Source organism: Neopsephotus bourkii, unplaced genomic scaffold (assembly GCF_033783945.1).
Source record: "Neopsephotus bourkii isolate Nb327-2 ecotype Australia unplaced genomic scaffold, CSIRO-AGI_Nbou_v1 NB_1792, whole genome shotgun sequence".
NCBI lineage: Eukaryota > Metazoa > Chordata > Aves > Psittaciformes > Psittacidae > Neopsephotus > Neopsephotus bourkii.
This window is the reverse complement of record NW_026902266.1, coordinates 7397241-7422334: the sequence shown is the minus strand read 5'-3', so window position 1 is coordinate 7422334 and position 25094 is coordinate 7397241. Positions and strand designations below refer to the sequence as shown.

The following is a 25094-nucleotide window of genomic DNA, read 5'->3' as shown; positions in this document are numbered from 1 at the left end:
TTCCTGTTTTAGTTTCCTGGAGGAACCTATCAATTGATATTAAGCTCTTGTAAAGGATTATTTTTTTCAGTCAGGATTGATTTTACTTTCTTGATTCTGTCACTTCCAAGTTACTTTGAATGCATGTCCATAAGCTTAAGTATGCTTCTTCATACAACATAAACTAATCTGTACTTTTACCTTCTTGATTAAATTGCAGTGATCTGGGCTATTTTTTGTTTATAGGCAAAAAAATTTTACATGCAAGAGTTGAGAGGTAGTAATTGGAATTTTCTGATGCCTTTTATGCATGGAACTATAGCACTAAACTTTCTCAGTCTTGAGCTTTCTCTTTTGTTATAGGTAATGTATCTACATAGGTTATCTTTTTTTTCTTGTGAACAATTTTTTTTAAATATAAATTTGCCATTCCATATCCATTAATATAATTTGACACAAAGACAGACTAATTGCATGGGCAGGCACAGTGATAGGGATATAAATCTTTTCCAATGACAGTGACTTGAAATAACAATCAGTTAAGATATCATCACTGCAACATATTATTGTGAGTAGATTTTCCTGCCTTTCTGTGAGGTTATGAGTATTGTGTTGAATTCATAAATGTGTGTGGGTATATATGTACTGATGTATATATATGGATGTTTGTGTGTGCAGTTGTGGAGAGCTTCTATCTGATTATGTTGTAGCCTTCTGTCACAGAGCCATTAGGATCTGGTGGACGTTATCACATGGAAATCGAAGCAAAAAGCAGTCTCTGCCTACTTTTGTGTCCAGCTTCATCCACACTGTAACACCTCTGTTGTGCTGTCAGTGGCAGCTGTTACCCACATTGCTTAAGAGGGAGATGAAGGCCTTGGCTGTGAGGAGTGTGATGGTGTCAGCCCAACTAGTCCTGCCTGCATCTGAATGCATTTCAGCCACTTTTGTTGCTGCATTTTTGCAAGTTTGGCTTTTCCCAAGCACCACCTCAGTGTCATAGTCCTACAAAGCAGCGTTGTCATGCTCTGGTCCTAAGCTTGGAATGTGCATGTGGACCTCCTAGGCCCATTTAACATCCCTGGAAATCCTGACCTGGGGATCACCAGCTGTGAACTTAGGACTTGAAACCAGATTTTAAGGAATTAAATGTATACTTGGCTTGTTTTATTTCCTGATTCATTCTTACCAGCAGGTTCTCAGCCACCTTCTTGCCTGTCCCCACAGGGAAGCACTTTGCTTGCAACGTTTCTCCTGCTGTCAGACCCTAAACCAAATAGTGACATCTGTGAACTCAGTCCACTTGGAAAAGCTGTAAAATGCCAGACCAAGAGTAGCAGGCATGAGGACTACACAGGTCTTGTATTCTGCTTGTTGTGGTCACCTTCTGATCAATGCACTGAGCTGAAAAAGAAAGGACATTTGTTTTGCCCTTCCTCCACCACCATGTTCCAGCTATGGGATCACAGCTTACAGTTTGGTTTTGCATTCACTGATGTATCCACTCTGTTTAATATAAGCCAAAATACTCCAGAAGCCAACCTGGCTCAATCATGTCAGTCCTGGTTCCCTATCTTCTTGAGGTGATCTCCCCTTCTTGCCCATGCTGCCACTGAGCCACTGACGGGACAAGTCTGGAGACTCAACACGTCTCTGAGTCACTGATGGCACAGCTGCAAAAATTACTTGTCTTGGCAGAGGAGACCATAACAAGCATGGTTTCAAAGAAAAAAAATCCTTTGACAAAGCTAATGTTGCTATTTTTTTAATGGCATATGCTGTCAGAAACACTTCTGAACACCTTTCCTTGCTTTAGATTTAGAAATGTGCCCTTTGAGGCTGAGAGCAGACTTAGGGCCGGAGGTCCTTCCTTTGGGCATCCATTCTTTTGAGGAAAGGCTGTTTTCTAAATCACAGGGTTCAAGCTCAAGTGTCATTATTCTTTCAGAGTTAGCTGCCACGTGTGGTACTCCTGAGCCACAGGCACATACAGCACTCTCCTGTCTGGAGTGCAAGCAGTGGCAGCTCTCTTGGGTTGCAAGTCATTCCCTCCTTGCTGTGCAGCTGCTCTGCTTAACCATGGGAGCACAGTTTAAAACCAGAAGCCAATGAAACACATGATACTCAGCTATCTGTAGCATGAAATGTTATGTTAGCTCTTCAAAGACAGCCTGGAGCCTCATGGTTGTCCTCTCAAACAGATCCTGCTCTCTGCTAAACAAAAAAAGACATCGCGTAAATAGCCTCACTTGAGTCAAAGTCAGTTCACCAGCTGTGGATCTGGCTCCGCGTCTGGTATGTCCTTTACCAGCAGAAATAATGGTATTTAAAGTGACCTTTACTGAGGTTTTTGACTCTCCCTGTTGTTCACTTCATCTGGCTTCATTGTTGGCTTTCTTACCATTCCTATAACATCTTTCTCTTTTTAGGAGCACTTTTAAAAGCAAAACCTTGTAGATCTGAAAGCATTAAAGCAAAAGGGTTTGTGGATAGGGAGGAGAACAGGCAGTTTCTGACTCTGATTGCTTACAGCTGGATACAAAACCTGACACATTGGTCATCTTATATGTAGTCTTGTGTTTCTGGCTTCATTTTAAGCTACAATTCAAAAATGTTTGTGTAAAAGACCATAATGAAAACAAGAGTTTTGGAAAATACATGGTTGTTTACTTCCTATGTGTGTTCCTTCCTTCCTACTTTAATGAAACCATATCCTTATGTAGTTCCAGACAATAAACTCATCTTTAAGTAGTTGCAGTTAGTGCAAGTTAAGCCTAATGGGCAGTTTAATGTAAGTGCCCAATACATTCAACCGGTCAGCATGGGCTGTGCTGAAAATACTGACCACTGAACAAGTTGTGTAGTCTGAAGTATGTCTTTTCTATTGTGTAAAGGAGTGTCAAAGTCATGTTAACAGGCATCAAAATTACTTCAGTCTGTCGTGTTCTCTGGTATAAAACCCCAAGCTTTTAAATTTTTGAAAACTGAATTTCTGAAGGTTTGGACACATTTTTCTTTCACTGGAATTCATTAAATCTGAATAAATCCTAACAAGAAAAGCCTTTTTTTGTGCTGTTTCATTCTCAGTGGCCCTGTTTCTTGTCAGCAGTCCTCTGTGGTATGTTACTAGAAGGGAGTACTTAAACCAGCACTAAGTGTGGATCTGAAAAAGCTGTGGGTGCAGTTACACTTTTTGCAAATGAGCGATTGCATTTGGAACATCTCTTCCAAAGGTGGAGAGATGTGCTGTTTCATGGATGCAGACTGACACTGCTGAGAAGGCAAGGTCACAATTTATTATACAACACATTTTCATTCTCCCTTCTTAACTGCAGAAGTTAGTTGGAGTTCAGCTCTTGCATGCTTGGCCACGAGGAAAAACAATTTCCTTTTTGTCCCTCTTGTTTGCTTGTTGTCACAGTAGGTATGAAACTAAGGGATAATTTTTTTCCTACCTATTTTAGTAGCTAAAGTTACAACAAACAATTCAGGATTGCACATAATAATGATTGTTTAGTGTGTTTAGAAAGTTTATTTTGCTCTGTAGCAGCCTGCACATGTTTCATCAAATACAGTTTTTTGATCTAAACTTCCTGTTGTGCCCTGTGGCTGCCAGCAGCAGAAAAGGGGGGCTTGGGTGGGTGAGCAGCACCCTTGTCCTGCGTTCACTTTGCGTTGGGGAGCAGTGGGCTCTGAAATGGGTCCCAGTAGCTTTTGCTCTGATTTTCAAAGACTGAGCACCCAGTTTGCCTTGTTTAGTGACCCCTTTGCCCATGGTTCACTGAACTTGCCCAACCAAAGCCCTTTTCCTCAAGTTCTCAACTTGGCAGCTCTTGGGGCTGCCAGTCCTCCTCTTCTTTCTCCTGTGGCAGCAGTCGTGTTAGCTGGACTTTTGCCCATCTACTTCTCACCTGTTTGCCCCCAACATGGAGATCTTTGTAGGGCAGCACTGCTGGGGCAGCACAGTTCTTCTCACTGTGAATTGACTCTACTGCTGTAGTTCTTAAAGACTGGGCCAGGTGCTGCAGAAGTTTCTGCGTGAGAGTGAGTCCTTGTTGGGTGCATCGCTGGACTCTCAGTACCTTCCAGCCTGTCTAAAGAGCTCTGCTGGTTTTTGTGGGCATGAAACTGCATCTTGGTTCACTATTGTGTTGTGTCTTTTACTCTTCAAAGACAAATCCTCTCCTGTTCTTTTTTAATTCTCTTCAGATCAGCAGTCTGCCTTCACAAAAAAAAGACATCTCCTTGCAACTTTTGTTTATTAAACTGAGGAGAAAGAATAACCCTCCAAACCCAAAGCACTGTAATTTATTGGTATCATGGCAGTGATTCAGGTGAACTGGGTGGCAAGCACAAATCTCATCTTGACTACATCATGTCGTTTGGGAATATCATTACAATAGTGCACATTTCCTCAGCGTCCTAAGCCTGGAAAACCCCTGTTACTGGACAACTACCAAGTTGTTAATGGAGAGTTTGGAAGCAGCCATCAGATGTGGCAAGATTCGTAAATACACATTAGCTATCTTCTTGCTTCTCCCTGGATCATGGGACCTAATCACATATTTATAAGAAGGTTTACATTTTCTCCTAAATGAGGGTCCAAAGGCCCAGACATACCCATGCTTTCTAGCAGGCTTATTTCTCATAGCTATGTTCCCAGAAACAGGCACAGAGAATGTAAAGAAGGACTTTCCAAGATTAGCCTGTGAACCAGAAACATCCTGAGAAGAGTAATTTGGCTAGAGGGATGGGTGATGAACATATTCTTGTTGCTCTTAGCTCTCCCTCATTGCTGCCATTTAAGACTTCTCTATTATTTTTTATAACTTTTATTTTCAGATGCTTCTTTGGCTGTCCTTACTCATCTGACTCCTGAGATCCTGGACTCTTTGAACTGCAGGAAATAATGGCTGTAATTCTTTCACTCTCTCCTGTTTGGTTTTGGTTTAAAAAAAAACAAACCTAAAAACATTATCTTTAAGGGTCTGTCTGTGAATCTCCAAGATGGTACTTCTCTCATCTGATCCTTTCATTGCTGATAGCGCATCACGCCTTGCTTTTTCTCACTTTTCTACCCTGTTACTACAGTATTTTGCTGCTTGGGTACAGTGGAGACCCTGTGGAGGTAGGAGGATACAGCTCTTGTGAAGGTCAGCTCTGTAGCAAAATAGCGAAGCATCACATGCATTGGTATTGGTGGTGGCAGGGAAGTTCCTGTGTTGTGTAATAGACACGAATACTACAAATGAGCCACGTTCTGAATCTGTATTGTTTCAGGGGATTGCATTCACAGAAAAGCCCACACCCACCTTGTCAGACCTGGTTATGGATTTGGTGCTGTTGCTAGTTCTATTATGCTTCAGGAATAAAAGTGCTGTGATTTAGAAAGATTGCTTTCTTTGCATGAGCTAAATGGATGACAGCAGCAGCTTTTCTGGTGAAAAGCAGCATCCCATCAAAGCTGTACTTTTTATAAAGCAGCAACCAAGCCTCATACTGTCAATAACCCACTTCCTGTAGCCCTATTAATTTACAGATAGAAAAGGGTAATACTTAGGCAAAAGATGTTCTTTAGCATGTAGGACTGTTAGCATAACAGGGAGAATTGGCATATCTCCAGGCTGCTCCCTCTAATCTGTGGCTTCCTCAAGAGTGAAGGTGTGAGGAAGCCTTCCCAGAGTTGCTTACTCTCCCAGGTGGTGTTTTAGGGTTTCCAGGCATTCTTGGCTGCATGGTGCCATGCTGCCATGTCTGCACGCCAATTTCCATGTCACCAGCATAAATCAGGAGTGACTGCAGTGAAGCCACAGAATCTGGTTATTACCCCACACAACTGTGAGAAATAGGCTTATTGAGAGAATTGGGATAAGATTTCTTGTGTGAAATGCTGTTACTGCTGAAGTTGTTGGCAGTTTTATACCTATAGTTGTCTTGATATATCTGACTGGCAAATAAAAATTACATCACCCACTTCAGGTACATGAGACGCTTGAGATGAGTGTGTGGAATTAGGGAGATGGCAGGAGATCAGTTTGGCTGCTCTACTTGTAAAGCCACTGGTGCAACCTATAGAATTGTCTTAAACCATAGCAACAAAGCATGCATTTTCTGAACAATTTAAATGTTAGTTTCTACATTTTATTTTTGTATAGTATGATAGGGAACTGTTTAAGATTTGGCCCTGTTTACAAGTCATCGTGGAAGCAGTTTGAGGAAATAGATGGATTATATTTGTTTTTTAAAACAGCTTTAGTTTGAAAACAGCATGAGAAGGTGCAGCATGAAAGATATCTAAGAATGAGAACAGCAATTTAGAACCAAAAGTTTTTTTCTTTAACAAAGTTCTGAATGCAAAATGGTTTAATCTGCTACTTACTAGAAATCAAGGGCTTGTGTCATTTCAAAATGTGCAGTTAATGGGGAGACTGGAAGCAGTGACAAAGCACATTCAGGAATGCTTAATGGAAAAGCAGCACTGTAGAGCCTGGCATGTTTCTTTTGTGTCAATATGTGTGTGTTTGCAGTCTGTGACCACAGAAAAGTGCAAGACCCAAATCTCTTTCACATCAGTGATACTTCAAGAAGATTCAAGGTCTAAAATGCAAAAGAATCTTTATTTATTTATTCATTTATTTATTTTATTTGGGTTGCTGGTGGTTTTTTTAGAGCTAGAAACACACCATGGAGACTGTACAATCAGAAGGCCTAGTAGGCTCATTTTTGCTAGGACATCCTTGCCAGAGCTGCTGGAGAAGACCTTATGGCATCTCTGCCCTAGGCTGGCATTGGGATGGCCAAAGGCTTCTGAGGCTGGAGGGCTGGGCAAGGATGTAAGAAGTCTGCCCCAGCAACTGTTCCTCTGCCTGACAGAAGAGAGTTAAGGGCTGCCTGCCTGCTTTGTGATTCAGAGGGATTTGAAGGGAAAAGGTGTGCCTTTTTTTTTTGCAGGAAATCAGAAAATACAAAGGGAGATGGCTTTGGGCCTTCAGTCATAGGAAGAAGCTGTGGTTTATGTTACTTGGCATTGTCTTTGGCCAAGTAAGTAATGCCCAAAGGAAAAGGGACAGCATAGACTGAGACAGGATCATGCTGAGATTTTCCTAGACAAGTTAACAAGACTCTTTCCAATTTGTAGTGTCTTTGAAAGCAGCTTCTTTGCTGAACCTACTTGCACAATCCAGGTGCTAGCTCAGTTGTTTTCTAGTTGCAAATTGATCAGGCCATTGATTTGTTGCACACATCAGAATTCAAAGAGATTTTAAATGTGGGAGTCTGCTCTAAGATCTGGTTTTACATTGGCAATTTAGCAACACAAGGCTGCCTGTGCTACTTGGCCTTTTTCTAACTGTGTTTAACAGTGGTCATTTTGACTGTTGATTTATTTATTTATTTTTTAAGATGAAGGTGTTTGTCCTGCTTTTGGGAAAGCAAACCGTGCAGCCAAACTTGTAAGGAAAATCACCTGGTATAAGCACAGAGACCCAGATTTGCTCTTCCAAGTACAGGAAGGAAGCTGTTACTTGGCAGAAATGGAGCATAAACAAAGACAGAAACAGTGGGAATGTGATTACCAGGCACACGGAAAATGACTTTCAAGCAAGTCTCTTTAAGAACAGGAAGCATTTAGATCGATCCTGTCTGCACTGTACCCAAACAAGTCACCACTGACTCAACTCCAGCTGAGTGGTACGAGCTAGCAAGAGAACAACCACATACCAGTCTGCAAAAGGAGTTTTGTGATGGCATTAATTCTGAACTAGGCTGCATAAGGAAGAGGCAGGACATGTCAGCAGGGAGGTGTAATAGCTTCATCCTGGGAAGATATTTGAGGATTTCTTCTTGTTTTGGTGTGGCTGAAAGGGAGGAGGTAGATGTGCTATTGCTCACATATGAGGCAGTGGCAATTCCCATCTCCAGATTGTTGTGCCTTGCATACAGCCAGCGAGTCTTGTGGCTGTCAAGGGCAGACTATAGTCCAGAACTGTTTGTGAGGAGCCTCCAGGTTCCTGTGACATTTAGTGGTTCGATACAGAGAAGGGATTGCTTAGAGCTGGCACTGCATCCATCTGTTTGAAAATTGTCCACTCTCTTTTCAGATGTGACTGGTCACAGCACTGTTGGATTTGCTGTTGTTGCTGCAAATGCCAAACAGCCTGAGCAAGTGCTGAAAGACTGACTTATCTTTGTAGCGCTGGGTGATAAAAATGGGGAAATTATGAACCCAAGGAAACATAGGGCTGTAAGGGATCTGCAGAGACCATCAAACCTTTTTTCCCAAACAAAAATATTCCTGGCAGCTCCTTGTCTCGTGTGGACTCAAAAATCCCCTGTGCCTTCCAACTAGCATGGCCTCAGGGTGCTCTTTCCAGCAGGAGCCAGCCCACATCCCTTCATCTGGATGGAGATATCAGCCCCTTGCCGTGGTAGTTGCTTGTGAGACTTTCTCTTCAAATTCATCCCAGTTTTTTCTTTCAGCTCATAATGCCCAACCACAGAGGGCTCCTTTAATAACTGTCTGAAAATAAGAGAAACACGTCTGAACACTGCCTTCTAGACCTCAGATGCACTGGGTGGATTTACTGTTCCCCCTGCCCAGACCAACTCTGGTGCATGCAGGAAACAACAAAAAAAAAGGTTACTTTCCACTCTTTCTGTCATTTACTGCCAGAATTTACAGCAGGATTTCTCTGCCCTCTTCAATGAGGCTGGACTTTTTTCTGCACATTGTGCACCCCGCATGGTTCCTCTCCTGCTCGACTACCCCGAGACACAGAGGCAATGTTTCTGGGTGCCGTGGTTCTCCCAGCCCCTTGTGGGAAAGGGGCAGCAGACCCCTGGTCTTGGCATTGCTCCTTACACGGGGCCTCACTGGAGTATAGCAGTTCCTCCAAGGCAGCAGCGTTAGGATCCTGGAAGCGTTAATGCTGCCTGACACATGAGCATTGCCTCCCACGGGGATTTCAACAGTTTCTCACAGCAACAGTGTCTCTGATCAGTGGAATTCATGATCTAATGAAAGATCTTCATGTCTTACCAGATCCTGTGGCTTCAGCAAACCATGGGCTATCAAGTGTAGAAGGTGGTGTTTCTGCATACATTTTAATCCTTGTTTGCACAGTACGCTGAAGGAGTAAAGTACCTTGGAAATGCTGGCTTCTTACTGTTTTCACTGTCATCTGAATTTTCTATCATTTTGAATATCGGTTATTCATGAGGTAGATATCAGTGCAACAAGTGGGAGTTCTTCCAAAGCTTTTTAGTTAGTATTGTTTATATACCATGCCAGATGTGTTGGAGGAATATGATCTGACACAAACCCAGACAAATCACTGTAAAACTGTGTACAAAAAGACACTGGCTGATACACTGCAGCTGGTGACACCAGCAGATACAGATGTTGTTTGCAGGACTCTTTCTTCACAGTGAGAGCATGAGGGCCAGGGAAGAGCACACGGTGTGCAGGACAACAGCAACACAAATAGGCTCGGGAGCAAGGTTTGACTGGAGGTATGTGTTTTGTGCTTGTCACTTAATTTAGCAATATTGGGAAAAGCCATGAAGGAAAAGCCATGTGGCTATTTTCCAGGTGCAGGGTGATGCAGGAAGAAGCAGGGCTGTAGTTAAGCATGCTTACCCACTGCAATACGTGTATGATCACTACGGGATACTGTAACTAGCAACATCTACTGGGCAATTTTTAAAGCTAAAGCAGTACTGCTGGGCTAGTGTGCCTGATGTTTGTGCCTGTGCTTGGCAAACCTGCCTCTGCATGGCATGTTCAGGCTCTGTGCAGCTTAGGGAATGATTCTTGTACTGTGCTCAGCTGCATCACCTGGGAAATGTTTGTCAAACTTGGGTGTATCTGAGCCCTGTACAGAATGCACTGAGTGATTTCCACCATCACCAGCCTACTTCTGCAAGGATTTACTTCATTCCTCACAGATTAATTACAGAAAAAAGTGAACTGTTTTGTGTTGGGTTTTATTTCCCTTCTGATTGCACAGTGAAGAATCACCAATCACATCTGTGCCAAGAAGCCACTAAAAAGAGAACAGAAAGGGTGGAGGAGATTATGCATGACAGGAATAGAGTCTGTCAGAGTTGCAGATTATTTATTGCTGGCACCCTTTGATAAGTGGCTGCAACTGGCTCTAATTTTCTCAGCACAACACAGCTGCTTTGATCAGCAAGGAAACTGTTAACAGTGCTGACAACTAAATTATTGTCGATGGACACTGCAGTTTAAACTTCCCTGGAGGAACAGTGGCAGATCACACCCAGCAGGGCTATTGTTTAAGGCTTTCCTTGGACATATCACTGGGTTGAATCAGGCTGAGCTTCTTTTCAGGGTTTTCCTCCACAGTGCCCATGGTTAGAGCCTCTCTGCTTTTCCAAGCGGGAGCAGGGATCGCAGGCAGTGTGCTGGCAGCGTGTGGGAGGTGTGTTTCATTGCCATGTGCCCCTGGAGCACAGGCTTTGTGTGCGGTGTCTTCTCTGGGTCCAGTGCTGATCTGCAGCTTGGAGGAGCGTAGTAGCATATGGGAGGGGACCAGACCGCTGCAGAGCACATTGTAGGTCTGAGCAAGGGACAGTGGCGTTGAATGCAGGTGTCAGAGGCAGAGTGATTGCCGTCTGAGACAGCGAGTGCTGCGGTGAGTGGCCTTTTTCCCTCCTTCCCTGGGCTGATGCCAGCTTCCCTACTTTCCTATAGCTCTTGAAAATACTCCCTTCACATAGTCTCTTTCTTTACATCTTTCAGTTTCTATTTTTCTACTTGCCCTCCTCTCTTCATCTCTCATTCTCCTCCTTTCAGTCTCCTGTTCTTTCTTTGTTTCTGTCACTGTGCCTCTGAGGCTGGGCACAGACTCATACAAATGCAGTAGTATTTGGGGAACTGTTGACTGACAGGAGTCATCTATAATGGATTTAGAAGTACTTGAACACACGATTTGCATTTCCGCCTCTCTGCTCAAAAGCACCACTGTCACTCAGCTCCCTTGAGGCTTGCATTCTGCTAGAAGCTGCTATGGCAGTGCATCCTATGATTTGCTTCATCAGTTGACATTTTCAGGAATTTGGTGTGATATAACAAAGTTGGCCATTTTAATGCCTTTTCCTGCTAAACAATGTTGATAATTTCTCACCCGCCTAAAGGGATGGAGTCCCCTGTATATAACTGGCTTTATTAGTGAGAGCCCACATGAAAGTGTGCTTCTTTCTGTTGTTGTTGCTATTATTCAGTGACCTTTGTTGATTTGCATTATATTTTATTCATCTAAAACCCTGATCAGCTCAATTCTGCTCTGTGTCTAAACTGTGTGAGGAATTAGGCGGTTTAGTAGTCATTTCAAGATCTGGAGCAAATCCTCTACAAAATTAGGTCTTGCCTATGTAAACAAGGTTGCACTGCTTTTAACTACTGTTCTGTAACATTGATATAACCCTTCCCTAGTGTGAAATCAGTTATGCCAGTATTAACATGCTTATACCAGTGTAGCTTGTTCCCCTGTGGGAAAGGAGAACAAGCTATTCCAGTATTTATTTGGCTATGACTGCATCCCCACTTTCATTGTATTGGCAGAAATATACTGGCAAATAATGTTTGCAATTTAACGTGGGTGAACTGGTACAAAATCATGTAAAGAAAAAGTCTTGGTCTGCAAGCTGCCTCTGCCTCTATAACTCCTTGACAAGTGAGTCGTAAATATGTCATTATTTATAATCTTGTTTCTGTGACTGGACATACAGTGAAAAGACCAAATACTGCTGTCATTATGTATTCACAATTAAGAAACTAAGAACTGGTCATGTGTTGGCTATAAAGTCGTGACTGAGTCATGTGAGTCATGGCTGTAGTTTATTTTTAAATAAAGGATGTAAAACTTTATTCACTTTCAGACTGTTTGCTGACCTTTGTGTTTATTTGCAGAATATTGGTAATGTAAGAGGACCGTGGCAGAGATGTAAATTCCAGTATGTTTACTTGGAAGTGCCTTTGAGCTGGCAGGGAGACACAGAGGTGTTCTAGCAATGCTGAAAATCTGGGTCCTGAAAAGCCACTTGTGCCAGTGAAAAGTGAGTGCCTGGTGGCTGTGAAATACTCGGCATTCATATGTGTGGTCATTTACCTCAGTCTTCGGCAGGGTAGGGCAGGGCAGTCCAGAGATCAACAAGCAGCAGGTAAGAAAATTCAAACAAATGCCAATCAGATACCATAATCCTGAGTATCATGGTTTATTGATGGGGTTTTCCCAGTACTAATGCTAATCTAGATAATTGGTATGTGCCTTGTACCAATGTTGCCTTGTAGCAAGAATCGTGTAGGAGAGACTCTTGATGTTTGCAGGCAAAGGAGAAATACATTTTGTATGGGAAACAGTTAGTACTCAGAGTAATTCTGGGGGAGGCAGTGCCACCAACAGGCTGCGGTCTTCCGGCAGAAACTGTCTTAAAGGCACGTAACTGACAGGTAACTGAAAGCATGAGACCTAACTAACTTTCAGGTTTTCTTCCACCACAGAGTAAATAATGGATATGATCCTTTTCTTCTGCAAGATAAGAGGTTATTTTAAGGCAGCTGATTGTGAGGTGAAGGAATCTGTGGGGAGGAGAGGCTGGTGCTGTTAGGGGACTGCAAAGCTTTGCTGGGAGGAATGCGCTTTATTGCGCTGCTTGTTGGCACAACTTGCTGGGCTGTTGAAGGAAATAAATTTTCACAGAACCTAACAGTTTCCTCCTATGAGTTAGTGTCACCTCCATATCATTTAATTCCCACCTTTGCTTATTGTGAGTGCCATTTCAATGCTGCATTTCTCAACCTTGTTACCTCCAGCCTGAGCACTGCTTCAGAAACAGCCTTCTGAACTGCAGAAGGCTTGTTTCACAGAGCAGGGAGGAAAACTTCACCATTTTTTCCCCAAGCTCATTGATTCCCCATGACACTGATGAGAGTGGTGGAGGTGGCTCCTGTGAGCGGGATGGGCTTTTGCCTGCAAGCTGGGGCTGTGGCTGGGCACTGCAGGGGGCTGCCACAGTGACACAGGTGGGCAGCAGTCAGTCATTCAATAAAACTGGCATATGGTCATCAAGAGCAAGCAACTGACCTTGGACAAAGCTGCAGTAACCCAGCCTAGCATCCAGCTTGCCCTGGTCTTTGCTGCTTCATTCTAGGAGGAAAGTGATCTCTGATGGTGCTTTTGCTGGTTTAGTTTACTTCTCTTCCTGAGCTGACTCACAGGTTTTGCCTGCTCTGTTTGCATCTGATGGAAGCCACAGGCTGTCAGCAGCTGGTCTTTCTCCTTAAAGAGTCCAGCAACATCGGCAGCCCTGGAAGGAGAGGCAGAGGCATCAGACAGGTCCTTGCCTGCAGTTCTTGGCAGCAAGGCTTGCGGTTGGGACAGTTTACATGAGATTGAAAGACAGAAGCAATATCAGCTCAGCCCTACTCCCACAGGAGTCCACAGAATCTATTAGCGAGCAGTTTTGAAAAGCTCCTTTTTATTGTCTTGTTGGCTCCACTTTTAACCTGCTATGAAATTGTTCATTATAAAACACCCAATCATCCTTACAGCAACTGCATCACTGCTGTCTGTGGTGATACATTGTGAGCTGCATAGGACAGAAACCTTTAATATCTGTGTTTATACATTTCCCTAAAGGTGAAGAGATGACTGCAGTGGAAAATTAGTTTTGCTGGGCAAAACCCTGAATGAGCTCACCTGATGAAAGGGAAGAAATCAAAATGTTATGTTTTTTAGTTTTCTCTGCTACACTCAGACATTAGCTAATGTGGTCTGTTGCTCTTCAGCAAATATGTTTGGGTCCAAGTGCTGCCTGAGATGGTTAGAAACCCAATATGCATTCTGAGGCAGGGGCAATTATATATTATGCATACAGCTTCTAGTACGTTTATTTGCTGTGCCAATTGCTAATGGTTGAGCAATCGTATTTATTACTGGCAGCTGGTAATAGCAGCCTGTGTTTCTGCCCTGTAGGGGAATTCAGTATGTGTGCACAGCCATGGGATGGTGAAGGTTTTGTACCTTTTAGAGGCACCATGATGTCTGTACTGACCATCTAGCCTTCTGTCATTTTAAGTGCTTCCTTATTTCATTTCAGAGTTATTTGCTTATTTTGTCGCTCCTTACCCTCCCAAACTTTTCAGATCTTTTCCATCTGTGCTCTTGTGTTTATAAACTCTTCTACATTTGAAGCTGGTAGGCAGCAACCACTTTGAAGCCTACTGTTGTAACGCAGACCAAGTGGTTGCCAGAAAGCAGCATGGGCTCTTGTTCTCCTCTACCCCCTCTTTACAGTGTTGCAGGTCATTTTGAGATTGACTCCCTTCTACCTGTTGGGTGCCTGCACTCACCACTGTAAGTCAGCATCACCTTGCTAAAGAGGCCACAAACCAGCATGGTTGCTATTTAAATAGTTGCGTTTGTCTGGGTTTGTTTCTCTTCAAAAGTCACAGTGTGGCAACTGTAACTCCTTTTGTAAGACTTACGCAGCAGATGCTTAACTTACCACTTCTTTCCTGCTGTGGAAAAGATTAGCTGGTCAGCCCGGAGCTGGGTTGAAGTTCGACCTCATAAAAACTGTCTGTCACATTTTAGCCATTCTCCTTGCCATTTCCTTTTTGCAGCAGAGATAATGGGAGTGTTTCCTGCTAACTCCTGTCTCTCTGTGATAAATTGCTGCAGACTTTATTGGAAAGCATTGTATGCTGCTCTTGGTGCTGTGATAAAGAAAATGCCTTGAACTGGCTGCATTGTGTCTGGCTTCCTTTCAATCACAGTCAGTCTGGATGCTGAGGACCTGATCTTCCTTCTGTGCCAGGTCTCAGCTCATGGTTGTATGGGAGGCGGAAGTTCTGTTTGTTTAAGGCCATCTTTATACTTTTGACATAGATCTGTTGAAGGTCAGTGTCATCCATAAATCTATACACCAGGGTCTGCAGGTGCCCCTTGTTTTCCATATCCTCCTTTGTAGTCTCCTCCCTTCCTTGGGGGAATGCTGGAGCTGGCTTGAACATCCTCGCGTTGGTGTTGTGCTGCGTGGCTAGTGCTTTCTTCACTGTCTCCAGCTGGGAACTCCCAGCTGTCCGATCAGGGGCTTTTGGTCTCCCTTGTATTTTCAGTTGTCAGTGCTTGTAGCGAGAAGGGGTTGCAGCCAAGCAGTACTGTTTTGTTTCAGTTTGGGTTATTTTTTTTTCTTATTATTTTTGCTCAGATCTTTCAGTGACAATAAAAGCCAGTGTAAGTATAGGTGAGCTTTAAAGTGATGAGAAGAGTCCTCTTTCTGAATTCTGTGGATTTCAGATTTGTTGTCTTTTGTCAAGAGCTATATTGTCAGGTTTGCTGCCTATGAGATCAGGAGCCTGGACTCTTCAAGGCTTGAGCTATCATAGAATCACAGAATGGTTTGAGTTGTAAGGGATCTGAAAGACCATCTAGTTCCAACTCCCCTTCCATGGGCAGGGACACCTTCCAGTAGACCAGGTTGCTCAAAGCCCCATTCAACTTGGCCTTGAACACTGCCAGAGATGGGGCAGCCACAGCTTCTCTGAGCAACCTTTGGGTTCCAATGTTTCACCACCACCATGGTGCAGTTTCTTCCTGGGTTATACCTGGCACACACAGGCTGCATCTGGAAGTGGGGCAGCTGTACAAGTAGAAGAGTAGTCAATGGCAAAAATATTGAGATAGTATTATTTGAACAAGTAAGAGGAGATCAGCAAAGACAAATGCACAGTTAAATTTGTATGATGAGCATCTGTTCATTCACCTGTGTGCCTAAAGCTCCCTTCGGCTGAATCAAAGGAAAGTGCCAGTGCAGAGTTTGTCCTATTTCATTATTTTCACTGATAAGTCATGGATAAACTGGGAGGGAAGGAAGGACTGAGGTAGGCACAGAAAGGTTTTTGGCTTGAGAAATGTTGCTGAGAGTGAGTTTCATTGTGTGTGCTGCATCAGCCTGTGCATGGTCTGAGTCCTTTGGACTCATTTAACACAGCATAAATTCCACCCTAAATGCTCTCTGTGGGTTGTCTAGTTTCCTTCCTCCCACAGAGATTTTTAATTAAAAATCTGGGACCAAAATAACTGCAGTGCCATCCCTTAACTATTGTTCTAGGAAGAGCTTGAAGCTCCTGTCTCTGAGAAACAGTGAAGTTTATGATAAAACACACAGAACATTAATTTCCTGTAGAATTTCAGGGAGCATGGCTATAGCAGAGGAAGTGTAGGTGGATGTTAAATTTAAACCACTGTACAGCAGATCTTGGATGCTAGCGTGCCCAAAAGTCTGAAAAGTTAAACGGGCATACGAGGATCTTTTAAAAAATAGATGCACTTCCTTAAAACGTATTTGGTGTTGTTTATTCAGCCCTTCTTGTGAAAGCCCCTGAGGTTTACAGAGCCTGCCTGAAGCTGATAGGAGAAACAAGAAAACAGAGGAGCAGAAAAATCTGCATGAATGGAGAACCGTGGAATGTGGTCATTTCTCCGTCACTGCATTATTCTCCAGAAGCACATGAGCCAGGCTGGCTATAATTTAGCCGGCTTGGTGTCAGAGCCATTGAATGGAGATACAGTTTATACAGGATGCCAAGATAGAAGTATATTTCTAAACTAAAACTCTTGGCATTTAGGATGGTCCATTTTGTTGTTTGTGTTCGGGATGGTGGATGCTCATGACGTATAAACTCTGGAACTGATTCTGGAAAATCTTTGTGAAATTGAACAGCAGTTATTTTCTCTGTTGGAAGTTGGTTTGTAAACATCCTTTCCTGCCATTAGCTTTGCCTTAATTCAGTGCAAGTTCCCACTGCAACAGTGAAGTTCCCTTCTGAGCCTGAGTCTGAAAGTGGCTCAACAGGACTTGAGACAGAAGTCTGGTTTTTATTTTGTTACAAGGGGACAATATTTCACAAACAAGGCAATAATGTCAGGAGGACACTATCAAGCATGAAAGCAGGTCTTAAAATTAGCTTGGTATTTCCTAGTAATGGTGCAGTGGGAGTGTAGCCCATTTTTTAGATGTAATTATATAAAGGCAGAGGTGGATATCATAGAAAGCCATCAGTGAGGCTTGCAGTCGTCTGTGGTTTTTTTTTTTTTTAAATGTCATTGAAGCTTGAAGTAGGATCCTTCCATTAAAAGGGAATATGATCTCATTATGTGATTTAGGTAGTGGTATGAGGCTGTAATCATGCTTTTTAATATGTTCTTTTTAAAGAACATATCAAGGCAAGAATTGACCTTGAAGATGTGGCCTGCTTGCAGATGGCTTAGCTGCAACACTTGTCCAAAGCAACGTGTTCTTGTCATGGCTTTAAATCTGTGATAGCTTTAGCTAAAACAACTAAATGAATTTCTACTTTATGTTTCCATGTACCTGATACAACATTTCCCTCACCGCTCTGGGTTTATCCCAACTCCTGTTACCCCTGCGGAGGGCCATGCCCATTGGAGCCCTCCTGCATGTAGTGGGGATGGCAGGTTCCATGCAGGATCAGAATCTCTCTTCCCAAAAGCCTGTCACAGGGACTCCACCAGGGCAACCCTTATCACAGCCTGGGTTCTCTAGCCCCTAAGGCATCATTGTAACAATGGGGTTATTAAAAAGCTGTTTTCCTAAGTAGGCAGCTACAGTTTAAAAGGATTTTATGGGAGGTCATCAGAGGATATTACTAGCAATTAGTGCATATAAAACTTGAGGGCACGGGGGGGGGGGGGGGGGGGGCTGTGGGATATCACTTCCCCAAGTAGAGTGTGTACTGAGTTACAAATAATTACTGGAAAGCTCAGTGTGTCAAATGTGGATGTGGTTTACCTTTATGCAACTTGTGCATACTGTTCATAGGGCTCAGAAACATGCTTCCTGAGATGATCAGGCTTGGAGACACTGTGTTCACAGTGTGCCTCTAACAAAAAATGTCACTGGTGGATGAAAAAAAAAGGAAAACAGAGCACTTCAAATCTGCATTTCAGGTGGAGATTTTTTGAGTCATATGTTGGATGTTTTTACCTTCAGGCCTAATATTATTTGTATTGAAATTCAGAAATATGTGCTTGGTTCCTTAATGAGCACAAAGCTTCTGACACTGAGTGTTGGTGCCTCACCTCATACTGTGCCTCTGTGCATGAGCCTCGCACCCTGGAAGTCAAAGGGAGTGTTGCCTTTTGGCTTGGGCATGCGTTGCCAAACTGCTGCGGGCTGGCTGGGAGGTGTGCCCACACCTTCAGCACAAGCAGCAGGGATTCAGGTATGGTCTGTACTGCAAGAGAGGTGTGATGGTGGCTTATATCTGCTTACCTGAACACTTGAACTTGCTTGCTCAGTAGCAGACATCAGCATGGATTTCAGAATGATCTGGCTATGCGGTGTATGCATAGGCATAAGGTGCATGCCTTACTAGTGTAGCCCACACCATCAACCCTACTCCAGCTAGCTGCCTCAAAGGTAATTTATATATGTGTGCCTGAGTTGTACTTACAGCTTTATTTTGATGTAAATGTATCTCCACAGCTTTTTGAGTTCTCTGCAGAGAAGCAGCTGTGGTAGGCACAAGAATCCTTGTGTCACCTATACGAAACTTCAATTTAAACAAGTATATAAATATATAAATAAATAAATATAAATCAATTTAGAGGCAGGGATCTGGTTCCTGAGTTTGTTTCAAGATGGATCCTTACTGGAATTTCTTGGCTTGTGTTACGACCACTGCATTAGGAGATCAGTTGTGATCTTTGATGGCACATTTCTTCCTATATATGTGCTTGATTGTACATTATGTTTTGGTGGGGAGTCTTTGCTAATCTGCATTTTGCCTTTTTAGCTTTTTGACTGCTTAAATGACTGCTGACTAGAGATATCAGTAACAAATAATGGTAAACTTCGAATACAAATTCAGTGAGATGGATAAGCATTCAGGTGCTTGATGTATGCTGGACAACTATGATTTATCTTTTGGTTGTCTTCAGTTGAATATATTAGAACATGGGATTAAAGGGCTGAAGAGGATTCAATTCCTGCACAGATTGGTGTTTCAATACCTCTGCATGTACTTGACTCAGTAGAGACGACTTCCAAAATCAAGGCCTAAAGGAGATTATGCAAAGTATGACTTACTGTAAAGAAAGTAAGGGACTAAGACAAAGGTGTGCAGGAAAGGTGCTCTATCCTGTCCTTCTCTGAGTGCTGGGAATTTTCTTATCCTTCTCGTAGTATGGGTAAAACCTGCAATTCTGTACGCACTTTCTGTTTCCAGGGAAATAATTAAGGTTGATATACTAGTTGTAATTAGAGCAAATGAGGTATGATCTATGTTAGCAAGGGGAAAAACGAGGGAAATTGCTAAGTCAGGAGAAGCCCCTCAGTGCTAGTAGGACATTTAATATGCTTTGTCAAATTAATAGCCTTCTGCATATAAAAATATACACTTTAAAGGACACAGGAGTTGGATGTAAAAATCATTAAGCATTCATTTCAGTGATCTGCTCAATATTCTTAGTTGTAAAAAATCTCTAGCGTAATGTTTACAGAGAAAATTGCAAGTGTTTTATGGCAAAAACCACATGAGGATTGTATATTTAATACTTACTACAATGCCCATTTCTAAGCTGTAAGGTTGCAGGGATCCCTTTCCCAAACACAGCGTGGCTTTAGTGATAGGCTGGTGTTTGCTTACAGGAGATCCAAACCAGAGATGATTCTGAAGATGAGGTTTTCCTACGTGTCAAATAAAACTGTTTTGGCCATCCCTTCATATTTCTTAGCCTCAAGTTAAAGAGGCACCCCCAAAACAAATGATCTGGGATGTTTTTTTCTCAGTATACACATTCAGTGCCTGGTTTTGCCTGTAGTTGTTCTGTTTGTGGTCTTTGAACATGGCACTCACAGTAGAGAGAGATTAGTTGTAAGAAGATTATGGGTCTAAATGCTGCTCCTGTGCCTAAAGCTGCAAATATTTTGGTATATACAAAGGAAACATTAATCAAGACCTCTTACAGAGAATTAAGGGAAGGAATAGTTTTCTCTCCTGATTACTACATAGTTTCTGCTGCCCAGTGCAGGAAAAGGCAGGCAGAAAAGCTGAAGGTGATAGTAAGAGGTTGTTCTGTTCTTAGAGAAAACCAGAGCAGATTGCTGGATGTGGCTGTGGTAGGCAACTTCCACAAAAACAGCAGCTTTATGGACTCTGCAGGGCATGTGAGCTTTGAGTTAGGTTGTAGGGATGAACTAACCATGCTCCTGAACCTGCTTAGAATGCTGAAAGAAATCCAGGCATATAATCTTAATAAAGCTGTCTGTAGCTTTTCCTTTCCGTAACTTGGTTCCTTTGCTGCAGATGGGTGTCTTCAGCAACTCATGTTACTTGATTTTCCAGCCTGGACTGAGCAACAAGCTGAGTAGTATGATGCACAGCAGAGAGTATGGCAGTCCTCAAAATCTGAGCTCTCCTGCAGTACCAGTGTTTCAGTGTATTCATCTGGATGGAGCACATGAAGGATTGAAAGAGTTGGGCTCCATTGAGTTTCTGGAGCTGGTTTGTGATCCAGCAGAGCAAGACATGGTCTAGCAAGAACATACCTGGGACCTGGGACCACCACTGGTGAGGAAAGGTGCCCTTGCCAGCACCACAGAGAAATAACTGACCCAGATAATTTTGGGGAATAGCTGACACTTGTTGCTTCAGGTTCCAGCCAACAGCATGACAAGCCAAAACATTCAGTGTTAACTCTAATATGTGAGTTTTGCCATATCCCTAACCGAAAAACATGGAGTAGGTAGAGAAAAAAATTGCCTTTGTGGGCACTTTTCACTGTATCAGGTTTTATTTAACTGTTACCGGGAGGTTGGTTGTCCAATTACCTGTCTTATAGATAGGTATTTTAGGAATAGTTTCCAGAAACAGATTTCACAGACTTTCTGAATTGATTGTAGATCCTCAGCTGTTGTAAATCACAGTGCATCACTGAATTAATAATCTACCCTTGTTGAGGGTCTGTGCTGCTGTTTAGCCTTGTGAGTATTTAGGATTGCAATTGTTAGAAATGTATCTGCTAACAATTCGCCTTCTCTTTTTGTTCGTGAAGTTTTTACCTCCTCACGGTTAATTGAATCAGGAAATGTCAGTATCTTTTGATTTAATTTCCTTATTGATGTGGATTCTGGAGGGAATGACTGCTGTGAATACAAAATATGGTTTGATTTCTGGGAAATATTTAGTGACCAGAAAAAGAGAAGGTTGTTTGAAATGAGCTTTAAATAAATTAAGAACCCCCCTCTCCTGCAACTACCACAGCCTTCTTGACTATACAAACCCCCTAATTTACTATTTATAGAGATGTACATATTTCCAGTACTATTTTAAAATGCTGTAAATGAGAGTAAGCAAACCAACCTACCCACCAGTTTGCACTGGGTAGGGGCAGCATAGTGTTTAGCTGTGTGGTAATTATATATCAGGAACTTAGATGATGTAAAGGTGGAGCCAGGAAAATTCCACCCCCAAAAGCCTTGACCGATAGCGAACACTGCCACTATCTTCCCAACAAGCACAAAATGCCCAAAATGCAGAGCAGCCACATGAAAGTTATCTCTGCACCAATGCTGATCATCTTTAAGTGTCTTAGTCTCTGCCTTCACCCAAAATGGGTCTGGTGCTGGAAGAGGAGAGCACTGGCAGTTTGCATTCGCCTTAATGGCAGCCACGAGGTTTGCTGATAAAACAACTTTTATTCTTGCCCCATTGCTCTTATGTTGTCTGTTCCTGAAGTTGCCTGGGAGTGGGAAGTTCCCCATTTCCTTTGTCTTGTGTTTCATGGTGTTTGGTGCAGACTTCTCATAAGCTATATTTTTCATTTTTAAAAGATAAAGTGGTCTCAGAGACAGGGTTAGCAAGTTTATTTCTTGCTGATGAATTATTTATTCCTATTTAAGCTTCAGTGAACAGCCAACATTTAATAGCCCATTACTGCTTAGAAACCTGTCAACATGAAAGGGGCAAGCTTGAAAAATACTGTGTTTAGTGGCTTTGTCATTACTCTATGTATTACCTTTTCTTCATTTTTATGATCAAGAACACAGAATAGAAGGCCAGAAATGATCTGAGCTGCAAACTTCAGGGCGCTGTAATCTACCAAGACTAACAACCAGATAAATTCATGCAAGAGCTAAAGTGAAGATTGTTCATGGTGAAGTCAGCTTCCTAAGAGAACTTACAGATTCTGCATTAGTCGATGTTTTCAAATCAGGACGCGATATCTTTCTGGGACAATTCTCTATCTCACATGCCAGATTTGGAGGGAATGCAGGAGCAGTGGGTGAAATTTGTTGCCTTGTGTTACGTAAGTGGTTTTGGTAACATAATGGCAATTTTTCACCTTCTGCATTTCTGGGCCGATTTTGATTTTTACCTTCTCTCTGTTTCCCTACCCCTGCAGAACTGGTTTCTGTGAAGCATCAGCATACCCTGAAGCAACCTCCAAAATACTGATTTAGAAGTAGATTTGGGTTTCAGAGCAGCAGTGCTGTTTTCAAATCAGACATGAAAGGTTTGAGACTCAGAAGCACTCTTTTCTGGATATCTGTTGTCTGTGGATGCTTATTTCCTACTAGATTCTTTCTTACCAGTGAGTTTTTGTATGATTTCTAGATAATCATGCATTAATGGTATAAAAGCAGATGTAGTACAAGGCTATACTCTTGGAACCCTTCACGCTCTCCTATTTCACAAGGGTGATTCTGGACAGAGGCTGGATTTAGGTGTCTAAAGAGCCCTGTTGAGAAAAACACTGATCATGCCTCCCACCTTCCTGTTGGATCCCTTTGGAAATTTGCCCCTGGCATCTACTGTTCAGCATCACTTCAACTCCCATGAGCTTTATGTAGTTTGAAGCTAGCTTGTGCAGGCAGACCCTTATGGGCAGAAACAAGAAGTAGCTCTCTGAGTGAGCTAATGAAGCCTCATTTTCTTATGGATTTCTGGCTTATGTTGGATTCAGCGATGTTTGGTAATAGCTGGATTCAAGTACTGCCCTTCTTTCAGAGGACAACAATACAGTTTCCCTCCTTTCTTTAGCATCTGATTTTCTCATAACTTTTAAGAAGTAAACGTTTTCAAGTTTTCTAGCGCCTGTTGGATTTCCTTTACTTTTGCCAGTGATACAAAAGGCACTGGGAGGGAGGACAAAACAGGATAGGTACAGGTGTATACACACAGAGGTGTCTTTCGGAAACCAAGCCAAATATTTCGGGTGTATTATAGAATCTTAATAGTATGGGCTACATTTTCTCCCACCAAGGAAAAAAGTGTCTGATGTATTAAAAAAAAACCCAACCCAAATGCAAAAAAAAATCATTTTGTGTGATTTTGTGCTCCACTTCGCACGGTGCAATGAGGTGAAGTCTTGTAGGGTGAGTCTGTCCATCTCAGCCTTTTTTTGATAAAATGTTATAGTAATCTAAGATGGTGCAGTTTCAGAGAACCAGCTGCAGGTCAACAAGTCCTCTCTTTTACCCAAAATAAAGGAAAAGTAAGTTAAACTGCACCATATAGCACACTGAACAAGAGGCTCTGCTGCTCTTAGCTTCTAGTTGGAGTGCAGCCCATTCAAGTGTGGATGGCATCAGAAACTGTCTGGATGAGAGTCAGATGTAGGAATGATTTGTGCCCTTGAGCTGAAGCAATGCAGTGTTAGGTGATCTTTAAAAATCAGTCTGGGATGTTGGTGCCACGGTGTGGTGCATGGTTGCATGTGTGTGGCAGACTGACACACTGAGAAGCTCTTCTCAGGGAGCTTCGATCACAGGTCGTATGTCAAAAAGGAGACAGTTAAGAGGAACTTACTCAAATTGATTTTTGTGGTCAAAAACAGATAAGTTGCTGCCACAAGTTTGAGTTAAGATACAGAAGAGAAGAGCAAATTATAGACTTTTCTCAAGTCTTCCCTTTGTTATTGCCCAGTGGTTGCTCCTGGTTGAACAAAACGTCCAGATTTCTTACTGTCAAGCCTGTGGCTTAAATAAGTGTGGGAACAAGAGAGCATCAGCACAGTAATTCTGTCAGTTATCCCTTGGTTGAATAGTGTGAAATAATAGGTGAGGGAAACATTGGAACATCAGTCTCTCTGCGTAGTAAATATAGCAGCAGTTGACAGAAGTTGTGTTCTGGTATGTCTAACCCAGTTTAGAGCCTGCTCTTGCTCAGGTGTCTGGAGGGGTTTCGCCACCAACATCAGTGTGAACTGACTGGCAGCTCTCCACTGATGTGGCTCACAGTATTGCAGAGACAAAATCATGCTGAATGCAGCCTTTTTATTACTCTGTTGAGAAGAGTCTCCACCATGAGAGCAGGGCAGAAGAGCTGGATAGACAGATGTTTTGTGTTTGTAACTTATTCACCAGCCTGCTTGCAACTGGATGTACCTGGGATTTCTGAATGCCCTCCTGCATGAACAACTTGGCCTTGATGGGTCACTGCTTTTGGGGAGAGTATCCCATGGATTTGCTTTTGTTCTGAGCCACTTACAAGCAATTGTAGAGGTGGAGAGTTGAAGCAGTCTTTCTGGGAAAAAGAGCAGAAAATAGTTCAGAATTAGCATTCCAAACCCAGCTATTTAGATGTGGATTATTTTTAAATATTTCACTTCCAGGCATGTAACTATCTGCATTTTCCTCCTCTCTTTTCTTTTTTTAAAGTTAGCTTTAATTTTGCATCTTCTCCCAACCCAGCTGTGTGCAGTCAAGAGTATGCAAGAAGAAGTATTGCTAAATGTTAGGTAGCTCAGTTACCTGCTGCTTTGGAGATGCCGTTGACTTCAGTGGAAGCCTGGGGACTCTTTGAGCCCGGATGTATGTTTGCAGGGCAGTGTTGCTGGCAGTTGAACTGACAGGAGGCAGGGTAGCAGTGAGTGGAAGGCACTGCAGCCGCCTCATTTCACCTGGCTGTCATCACACATCATGGGCCTGAAACATAACTTCACAGAAGGTGCTGTGTGAAGGGTTGCTCCATGGCAGCCCTGTCCAGTGTCCCATCCATGTCCTGGCACCCAAATTCAAAGCCTTTCCTCAAGAGTTGTGTGAAGTGGTTATGGTGAAATGCT

The 25094-nt window shown here is 42.7% G+C and overlaps 1 protein-coding gene across 5 annotated transcripts in view; it reads left to right on the top strand.

Moving 5' to 3' along the window:
- The window catches only part of OSBPL5 (oxysterol binding protein like 5), a 186618-nt gene that overhangs the window by 95395 nt on the left and 66129 nt on the right, over nucleotides 1-25094 (top strand). Inside the window, exon 1 of one of the 5 annotated variants that reach the window (XM_061380238.1) lies at nucleotides 10284-10421. The exons of 3 other annotated variants lie outside the window; for them this stretch is intronic. The gene's annotated coding sequence lies outside the window, so the exon portion shown is untranslated. Of the gene's footprint in view, nucleotides 1-10283; nucleotides 10422-10490; nucleotides 10635-25094 lie in introns of those variants that run through there. One more of the 5 variants, XM_061380240.1, reaches the window with a different exon arrangement.